Source organism: Lactuca saligna, chromosome 8 (assembly GCF_052625555.1).
Source record: "Lactuca saligna cultivar CGN05327 chromosome 8, ASM5262555v1, whole genome shotgun sequence".
In the NCBI taxonomy this organism is placed as follows: domain Eukaryota; kingdom Viridiplantae; phylum Streptophyta; class Magnoliopsida; order Asterales; family Asteraceae; genus Lactuca; species Lactuca saligna.
The window spans coordinates 226,493,012-226,502,329 of record NC_136424.1 but is presented as its reverse complement, the minus strand read 5'-3'; the positions used below and the strand labels follow the sequence as shown (position 1 = coordinate 226,502,329).

At 36.2% G+C, this 9,318-nt stretch overlaps 1 long non-coding RNA gene across 2 annotated transcripts; it reads left to right on the top strand.

Moving 5' to 3' along the window:
• The first annotated feature begins 348 nt into the window (after positions 1 to 348).
• On the top strand, positions 349 to 2,943 carry LOC145013084 (uncharacterized). Of its 2 annotated transcripts, none has more exons than XR_013664827.1 (3): positions 349 to 612; positions 1,255 to 1,340; positions 2,824 to 2,943. It is a non-coding gene; the product is annotated as an uncharacterized LOC145013084 (long non-coding RNA). The 2 variants fall into 2 exon arrangements; XR_013664828.1 differs by lacking the exon at positions 349 to 612 and adding an exon at positions 709 to 811.
• The last annotated feature ends 6,375 nt before the right edge of the window (positions 2,944 to 9,318 follow it).

The following is a 9,318-nucleotide window of genomic DNA, read 5'->3' as shown; positions in this document are numbered from 1 at the left end:
ATCCGTCTGATGTTCCAGAATCCTTGAATTAAACTCAATCTAATGGTACTTTCAAAAAAAAATCTCGATTTATGGATTCCGATGCACCTGATTTTGAGTGTGTTTGAGCATGAAAAGAGAAATGTAATCCAAAGATGGGACCCACAAGCCAAAGAAAATCTGATTTCTTCTCCTTTTCACTTCACCCCACGTGCTTCCCCCCTCCTCTCTTGTTCTTTGTGTGCAAACTTCCCCAAAATGGTACAGGATATGGGGTTTAAGCATGGGCTTAGGCTTGTGAGGGTTTTCAAACACTATAAAAAGAACAACTGGGTTCCTCCTTCATCACACCAAAAACCTCAGCTCTATTCCTTCCTCTAAAATCTCTCTCGGTTCTCTCCAACACCACCATAACACCACTATTCCCTACACCATAAATCTACCATCAGCCACTCCTCTTACTCCACTATTTTAGCTAGCAAACACCCTCTCCGACCAGCTGCCACCTCCCCTCTCTCCGTCTCATCAACCCACTGCCGAAGGAACCAGAAAACGGGCAGCAAAGGAGCTACCGGAATTTCCCCAGCTACCATCACTGCTATTGTCGTTCACTGCCATCACTCTTCATCCACTGTGAGTTCCATTTGCACCATTCTTTTTGTATTCCAAACTATTAATCATAAGCATCAATGTAGTATTCTTATATATTTTTTTGTTCTTCGTTTATACCTGCGAGGTGCGACGAACAGGAGGCCATTGCCTCCTGTTATGAAAGTAATGAAAGCAAACTGCATTACAAAATAAATATAACCAGCCCCTCAAATTCGGATTTGTACGGTTTTAGCCCTTTCATCTCAATTTGTTTTGAAAACTAATCTAAACCTTTCAAACTCCCAATAGATTTAAATAGTTTCAGTCCCTTAACTTAGAAATTGCCTAGAATTAGCCCCTCATTCTCAAAAATTAATTAAATCTAGTTTTTAAACAATGAAAGTTTAATCAAATGTTCAAAACTTACCCCCACTCGAAAATATCTTTCAAAACAGATCTAAAGACACCAAACCTTCATTTTATTTATTAAAATTACACCCCTCCTTGTGATTTATTTGCAAACTAAATCCATGATTCAATTTTATAAATTCAACAAAACATTTTTAGTCTTTATTTGGAAATAATTTAACAAATTCAGTCCATTTAATTTATATATGGACCTTATACTTTGGTTAAGTTACCAAACAACCTTTCACATATTAATTTATGTTAATATTTCCTTAGGAAACTAAATTTATCTTGGAGTATTGTGTTCATGGCAATACGTCTCGACTTTTCTCACATCACTTACTCGACAACCACACATTAAGGTGAGTGTTACGGCCCCATTTTTACATATTTTTGGGGGGGGGGGGGGGGGGGGGGGAATACATGTGGTACTTGTATATCTAGTATATATCTATTTTATAAATACTTTGTTTAAACAAACAACACCACCGTTTTTATGCAATATCAATCACACGGAAATAGTATTTATTACGCTAGTATTTACGGTACGGGGAATCTGGTTTGAAGGGCCGCATGGGTTGCTGGATTTCAGAAGTGCTATAATACCAAAATGGTCATGCCCTCGGTGTTTCATGTCTGGCCCTCGTCTGTACATGATAGTACGTGTATTAAGTAATATTTACCATACGAAATACACAAAAATATCACTGTTTTGTGTAAATACTTTACCACTTTTAGAAATAATTGTTTAAACGCTTACATATTAAGTAAACAAAATCGTTTTAAACCTCAATAGCTACATATGTTATGTTGTTAAGATAATACAACTAATAAAAATAACATATACGTTTTGACTAAAATTATGCCATGGCTGTATAGCCGGTTATCAACTTGGTAGTTTCAACTTCATACATAGATAAATATATATATATATATATATATATATATATATATATATATATATATATATATATATATATATATATATATATATATATATAGGTTTATATATTTTTACGAGTTATATAGCTCGTATCTTAGGCTCAATTATGTGCTTATACTCAAAGTTTTATCAATTGTTTTTACAAGTATTGTAGTCTTCAATGTGTACGCTTATCAAATATACTTGTGAATTACCTGTTTATCCGTATCTGCGGTTATTAAGTTCAACCTTGGCAGATAACTTAATCTGTATATTCGTATATATGTTTATGACATAAATATATGGGTTATACATTTATACAAGTTATAGAACTTGTATCTTAGGCTCATACATGTGCTTGTGTACACTATACTAAGTTTTGTCAACTGTTTAAACAAGTATCGTACACTTTACGTGTATGCTTATCAAATATACTTGTTGTTTATCCGTATCTGCGGTTGTTAAGTTCAACCTTGGCAGATAATTGTATCCGTATATCCGTATGTTTGTTTATCCATATTTACGGTTGTGAAGTACAACCTTGGTAGAAAACTTTATTCGTTACCTGTACAACCATGGATTTGGTTGCTTTCAAACACAATTTTAAGTATGGAATTACTAATGGAACATAATGTTTTGGCATCAAAGATTTATTCCAAACACAGTTTTAAGTATGGAATTACTTATGAAACATAAGGTTCCGGCTTTCAAAGACTCATTACAATCACAGTTTTACGTATGGGTTTACTTATACAAACTATACATTTTGGCTTTTAAAGACTCATTGCAAACACTGTTTTAACTGTTGTTATACATACAAAGATAATACTTTTTAGACTTACTAAAAGTATTACTGCGTTAGCAGAAAACCTGTGACACTCACCAACCTTTGTGTTGACTTTCAAAATTACATGTATTCTTAGGGGATCATCAGCCAGGCATTCAGACAGAAGATTAGCTGTGGATTGCAGACGACCTAGCTAGCTTGTTGTTGATATCTGCTTACCTGTTTAATGCAACTAATGTACTATTATTATCTGTAAGAACCCTGTATTCAAACTTAATGATGGAATACAAAAGTTATTTTGTTTTATCGTTGTACTTGTGCTATATATTCAGTTTATCTATGATCCATGAACTTAGTCCCGCTCCCGGCGTGTTCCGCCTTGGCCGAGGGTGTGATAGAATGGTATCAGAGCTAAATTGGCTATAGAGAAATCGTATCCTCGAAAGAGGAATACAACTATAGCAGACTAGCTTCTAATAAAAGTATTATTAATAATAACATTATTTCTCGACTACTTACGCCGTTTGATGTCTGGCCATTGTCTGTGCTCGGTATTTGGGAAGAACAAACAAAATTTAATAATACTACAAACCCCACCAACCATAATATATAAGAGTTTATATATACTCTGGCCCACGATGAGAACACTTAATAAAATTTTAACATCCCTTCAACTAAAACTTCCAACTCAACCCTTTAGGTCAGACGCCTAAATTAGGGTTAGTACCGTACATAAGTCATACCATAAATAAATCTGGAATGTGCACCTATGTTATTTATGGTCAGGCCGGTGCACAACCAACCCCGAGCGAGGAGTTTGACAGACTACAACGGTTGAATGTTTTAGAGAATTAAGGATGTTCTCCAGATTCGCTACAGCAACCTAGTACCTTAGAATCCATACATACGTTTTAAAACACTTACAATTCATTAGAAATTAAAGGTCCCCTTTCTATCCTTTAGAAATCAAGAGGATTTCTAAACCAAGCACCTTTTCCTTATCATTTGGAAATCTAGAGGATTTCTAAATCAATCCTTTTTTCTTATAATTTGTAGGATTTCACAAGCAAACTATATCATAAAATGCATCCCCTGCATACGTGTTAGGATTTTATAGTATTAACACAACTTAACATGTTCGTTTTAAATATATTAGGAGATGGCCCCACGAAGGCAACCTGGAGTTCGTCCACCGCCAACTCCCCGAGGCAACCCAAGGAAAACCCCACCAGTAACTCAAACATCAGTGGAAACGCCAAACCAGGGAGGAAACCCAGAAGTAACAAATGTAAACCAAACATTCCAAATGAATTCTACCATGATGCAAAACATGCTCGCACAAGGAATTGCTACGGCTTTGGCAGCATACGAGGCAGCCCGAAATGGAAACATTGGAAATAGTGGAAGTGGCACTCCTGCAACTCACCAAAGCAACACCAGACACTGTTCCTATAAGGATTTCATGAGCTGCAAACCTCGAACCTTCTTCGGCACTGAAGGAGCTGTTGGGCTATCTCGTTGGATAGAAAAGACTGAGGCTGTCTTCCACATCAGTGCTTGCCCCGATGAATGTAGGGTTAAGTACGCTACCTGCACGCTGATGGACTCTGCCTTAACTTGGTGGAATCACCATGCGAAGTCCATGGGAATCACTAAAGCTTATATCATGGGCTGGGAATCCCTGAAGCAGCTAATGACCAAGGAGTATTGTCCCAGACAAGAGATACAGGCTCTAGAGCAAGAGCTTTGGAACCTTGTCATGAAAGGATCAGAAGTAGCTGCCTACACCTCTCGATTCAATGACCTTGCAAACCTTTGCCCAGGAATGGTGACCCCGGAAGACAGGAAGATCGAAAGGTACATCTGGGGACTAGCTTCACCTATTCAAGGTCTGGTGACGGCATCTAAACCCTCCACTTTCGATAGTGCTAAGCAATTAGCCTATCAGTTGACTGAACAGTGTGTCCGGCAGGGTACCATGACCCCATCGGTAGAGAAGAAACACACTGGAGGCACCAAAAGGAAAATTCATGGGGATATAAAGGATGACTCCAAGCATCAGAAGCTCGAACCAGAACCGTTAGCTGTCTACGCTGCAGTTACTAATACTCCCACCCCAACTAAGTCCTACTCTGGGACTTTACCTCATTGTATAAAGTGCAATTTCCACCATGTCGGAAATTGCAGGGAGGTGATCTGCAACAAGTGTAACATGAGAGGTCACATCTCGAGGTACTGTAGAAGAACCCCAACCACTACGGCACAAGGAAGCCGTAACTGTTACTAGTGCAATGGAAGGGTACTCATGATCACAGCAGGAGAGGCTCTTCCAAAATAACCTATGGTTATTGGTACGTTTTGTAACAACAATGTTTAGGCCTAGGATACTAGTGCTAATTAAAGCTTTATCGACCATAGGTTTCAACACGCGACAAAATATAAAATTTCGCAAACTTAATGAAACCTACACAGTAGCTATAACAAAAAGTACTTGCTAGTTGCCTTATCACCCAAGTTAATCATGCCATTCACATAGAAACTAAGGACCCTTGCCGGTAATCTACGCTTTCTAAGTGTATACGTTAGGGTTAGATATAATTAAGATTCTACAGACTTAGGATTTGTGATTCCGCTTTACTTCCTGTTCCTTGTTTGGTTGTGGGCTTAGAGTAGAATCACTTATTCGACTGTCTATTCAATCTTGATTATATACGACTTATATACACCAAGGGAATGTAGAAGGACCAGCTAGGGATCATGCGCCACGTAAGTACATTACTATTTATCGATATGGCAAAAGTACTCCCTAGTTGCTTTCTCACCCAAATTAATCACATCATTCATATAGAAACTAAGGACCCTTGTTGGTAATCTATGATTGCTAAGTGTATAAGTTGGGGTAATATATAATTAAGATTCTAAAGACTTAGGATTTGTGATTCCACTTTACTTCCTGTTCCTTGTTTGGTTGTGGGATTAGGGTAGAATCACTTATTCGATAGTCTCTTCGATCTTGATTATATACGACTTCTATACACCAAACAATTATAGAAGGACCAAGCAGGGATCATGTTCCACGAGATTACATTACTATTTATCGAAGCCCTAGTACTACCAGTACCAACTTAATTTCGGGACGAAATTTCCTTTAACGGGGAGGTAATGTAACAACCCGAAATTTAGGGCTACTATTATAACCGTCAATCTATCCGTGAATCTCTTGTTTATCCGAATTACTGATTTTTAATGCACCTAAAGCAAAACAAATAATTTTATTCCATTTATTATATGATGTCATATGATACATTGCTTCCGAGTGTAAATCGTCAACATAATCAAACCGCTTAAATGACAACGTTAATCAATGCGTCTGAAAAACTGAAAATTTGCATTAAGCAGTTTTGAGAAAAAAAACATTAAAATATTATAGTACATGTTCCCCTATTTCCGAAAATATAAAGAATGCCCAAAACGGAGTTCGTGTGCAAAAGATACGACAGTTTTAAGAAAACAGATAGTAAAACATTGTTTTTCTTTAATCGCGTAAAACTGAATCGATCCGTTGAGACCCTTACGCTTTGCCGATAGGATTTTCGAGAGCGTTTTTGGACTCAGGCTACAGTCTAATATTTAATTTCACACTCAAAATATTTTTAATAAAAATATTCTCAAAAATCGTGAAACGGACACCGCGAGCTGTTTATACGTAAAACTTCAAACGCCATTTCCCGGAGATCCATAAGTCCAAAAATTAATCCGTCTGATGTTCCAGAATCCTTGAATTAAACTCAATCTAATGGTACTTTCAAAAAAAAAATCTCGATTTCTGGATTACGATGCACCTGATTTTGAGTGTGTTTGAGCATGAAAAGAGAAATGTAATCCAAAGATGGGATCCACAAGCCAAAGAAAATCTGATTTCTTCTCCTTTTCACTTCACCCCACGTGCTTCCCCTCCTCCTCTCTTATTCTTTGTGTGTAAACTTCCCCAAAATGGTACAGGATATGGGGTTTAAGCATGGGCTTAGGCTTGTGAGGGTTTTCAAACACTATAAAAAGAACACTTGGGTTCCTCCTTCATCACACCAAAAACCTCAGCTCTATTCCTTCCTCTAAAATCTCTCTCGGTTCTCTCCAACACCACCATAACACCACTATTCCCTACACCATAAATCTACCATCAGCCACTCCTCTTACTCCACTGTTTTAGCTAGCAAACACCCTCTCCGACCAGCTGCCACCTCCCCTCTCTCCGTTTCATCAACCTACTGCCGAAGGAACCAGAAAACGGGCAGCAAAGGAGCTGCCGGAATTTCCCCAGCTACCATCACTGCTATTGTCGTTCACTGCCATCACTCTTCATCCACTGTGAGTTCCATTTGCACCATTCTTTTTGTATTCCAAACTATTAATCATAAGCATCAATGTAGTATTCTTATATATTTTTTTGTTCTTCGTTTATACCTGCGACGTGCGACGAACAGGAGGCCATTGCCTCCTGTTATGAAAGTAATGAAAGCAAACTACATTACAAAATAAATATAACCAGCCCCTCAAATTCGGATTTGTACGGTTTTAGCCCTTTCATCTCAATTTGTTTTGAAAACTAATCTAAACCTTTCAAACTCCCAATAGATTTAAATAGTTTCAGTCCCTTAACTTAGAAATTGCCTAGAATTAGCCCCTCATTCTCAAAAATTAATTAAATCTAGTTTTTAAACAATGAAAGTTTAATCAAATGTTCAAAACTTACCCCCACTCGAAAATATCTTTCAAAACAGATCTAAAGACACCAAACCTTCATTTTATTTATTAAAATTACACCCCTCCTTGTGATTTATTTGCAAAATAAATCCATGATTCAATTTTATAAATTCAACAAAACATTTTTAGTCTTTATTTGGAAATAATTTAACAAATTCAGTCCATTTAATTTATATATGGACCTTATACTTTGGTTAAGTTACCAAACAACCCTTCACATATTAATTTATGTTAATATTTCCTTAGGAAACTAAATTTATCTTGGAGTATCGTGTTCACGGCAATACGTCTCAACTTTTCTCACATCACTTACTTGACAACCACACATTAAGGTGAGTGTTACGGCCCCATTTTTACATATTTTCGGGGGGGGGGGGGGGGGGGGGGGGAATACATGTAGTACTTGTATATCTAGTATATATCTATTTTATAAATACTTTGTTTAAACAAACAACACCACCATTTTTATGCAATATCAATCACACGGAAATAGTATTTATTACGCTACTATTTACGGTACGGGGAATCTGGTTTGAAGGGCCGCATGGGTTGCTGGATTTCAGAAGTGCTATAATGCCAAAATGGTCCTGCCCTCGGTGTTTCATGTCTGGCCCTCGTCTGTACATGATAGTACGTGTATTAAGTAATATTTACCATACGAAATACACAAAAATATCACTGTTTTGTGTAAATACTTTACCACTTTTAGAAATAATTGTTTAAACGCTTACATATTAAGTAAACAAAATCGTTTTAAACCTCAATAGCTACATATGTTATGTTGTTAAGATAATACAACTAAATAAAATAACATATACATTTTGACTAAAATTATGCTATGGCTGTATAGCCGGTTATCAACTTGGTAGTTTCATTATACTTCATACATAGATAAATATATATATATATATATATATATATATATATATATATATATATATATATATATAGGTTTATATATTTTTACGAGTTATATAGCCCGTATCTTAGGCTCAATTATGTGCTTATACTCAAAGTTTTATCAATTGTTTATACAAGTATTTTACTCTTCAATGTGTACGCTTATCAAATATACTTGTGAATTACCTGTTTATCCGTATCTGCGGTTATTAAGTTCAACCTTGGCAGATAACTTAATCCGTATATTCGTATATATGTTTATGACATAAATATATAGGTTATACATTTATACAAGTTATAGAACTTGTATCTTAGGCTCATACATGTGCTTGTGTACACTATACTAAGTTTTGTCAACTGTTTAAACAAGTATCGTACACTTTACGTGTATGCTTATCAAATATACTTGTTGTTTATCCATATCTGCGGTTGTTAAGTTCAACCTTGGCAGATAATTGTATCCGTATATCCGTATGTTTGTTTATCCGTATTTACGGTTGTGAAGTACAACCTTGGTAGAAAACTTTATTTTTTACCTGTACAACCATGGATTTGGTTGCTTTCAAACACAATTTTAAGTATGGAATTACTAATGGAACATAATGCTTTGGCATCAAAGATTTATTCCAAACACAGTTTTAAGTATGGAATTACTTATGAAACATAAGGTTTCAGCTTTCAAAGACTCATTACAATCACAGTTTTACGTATGGGTTTACTTATACAAACTATACATTTTGGCTTTTAAAGACTCATTGCAAACACTGTTTTAACTGTTGTTATACATACAAAGATAATACTTTTTAGACTTACTAAAAGTATTACTGCGTTAGCAGAAAACCTGTGACACTCACCAACCTTTGTGTTGACTTTCAAAATTACATGTATTCTTAGGGGATCATCAGCCAGGCATTCAGACAGAAGATTAGCTGTGGATTGCAGGCGACCTAGCTAGCTTGTTGTTGAT